Source organism: Triticum aestivum, unplaced genomic scaffold (assembly GCF_018294505.1).
Source record: "Triticum aestivum cultivar Chinese Spring unplaced genomic scaffold, IWGSC CS RefSeq v2.1 scaffold131418, whole genome shotgun sequence".
NCBI classification, from domain to species: domain Eukaryota; kingdom Viridiplantae; phylum Streptophyta; class Magnoliopsida; order Poales; family Poaceae; genus Triticum; species Triticum aestivum.
In genome coordinates this window covers 18-1,607 of record NW_025228541.1, presented here as the reverse complement: position 1 = coordinate 1,607, position 1,590 = coordinate 18, and positions in this window count along the sequence as shown.

The window sequence follows — 1,590 nt, the reverse complement described above, 5'->3', positions numbered from 1 at the left end:
AAGGTTGATGAGCTCCTTCCGCCATAGGCATGGAGTCTTCAGAGAAGAACCCAGCCGAATCTCACCTTCACCCGTAGGGTGGTCAAGCTGAAGGTCCTCAAATCCGTCTGTTATTTGATCCACCATCACCCTAGCATATCCTTCTGGAATCAGCTGGCCGTGGTAGGTTGAGTCAGGTTCATTAGGTATAACAAAGCCAATAGTCGCCTTGACTTTCAATGCCATACATCGCGTCATAAAGTGGCAATGTTGAGACTCTATGATAGCATCCACAGGATAGCTAGCAGGAGCTGTGAAGACAGGCTTCAGCTGCTGAGTCTGCTCGGTGAAAGCCACGCTGCTTCTCTGCTGAGATGGCGGAGTAGCTTCAGGGGAAGCTTCGGCAGGTCGTTTGTTGCGATCTGCTTCTCATTCCTCTAGCCCTTGTACCCTTTCGTGCAGCGCCTGCAGTTGGCTATGCTCCACTTTCTTCCTCCTTTCCTGGGTTTTGTAACCCCCTGCGTCCGGAAAGCCAGCCTTCCATGGAATGGAGCCTGGCATGCCTCGTGTCCGTCCAGGGTGCTCAAGATTCCCGAGGGCCATTCTGAGCTCGTCATTCTCTCTGTCTGGAGCGAACGTCCCTTGATGCGCTTTCTCGATGTACTCCTTAAGCCTCGTGACGGGTATTTGCAGTTGCTCTTCCGTCCAAACGCACTTCCCTGATACAGGGTCCAAGGTTCCGCCAACCCCGAAGAACCAAGTCCGGCAACGGTCTGGCCAGTTCAATGTCTCTGATTCGACCCCTTTAGCAATCAGGTCATTCTCAGCCTTGTCCCATAAAGGTCGGGCTTTGAGGTAACCACCTGACCCCGTGCGATGGTGATGCTTCTTCTTAGTTACGGTCTCCTTCTTGTAACTCCATTGGGTCACCGGAGCCATCATGAACATAGCCCTCTTTTTGTACCGGCATTGATGGGTCACCGGAGCCATCATAATCATAGCCTTCTTCACTAACCCGTCCTTCCTGACCATCGGTGTCATTGAGAAACGACGCAACGATATCACTTCTTTGTGCGATTATGTCCCTCAATATCGCTTCTGTTGCTTCGTCTCGGGAGTGCTCCACAGTTTCTGCAAATATTTACAACATGTCAATTATTATTCAAACATGACAGATGGATATATATCAGTGGCAAACGTAGAACTAGTTAGTTTACGGGCCTACTTGCTATTTATTGGGCTTTCTGTGCCTACTGCGGGCCTGAATCCTGGCCCATTGATGAGTTTCTAGTCGTATTCAGACCGTGGTGGCCCAGTTGGTGGCAATTTTTTTATTTTTTCCAATTTTTTTGTTCTCTTTTTGCTATTATTTATTTTGATTTGTTTCTACTTATAACAAAATACTTATTTATTTTATTTTATTTTGTTTGTAATTACTTATTTATTTTATTTTATGATAATTCTTTTTGCTATTAAAGTTTCTAACAAAAAAAGTTCTTTATGAAAATTCTTTTTGCTTTTAATGATTTTGAACAGAAAATACTTTGATAATTTTAGTTGCATCAATTTTATATAATTTTAGTTTCAATAATACTAGAGGTTGCTTATAAT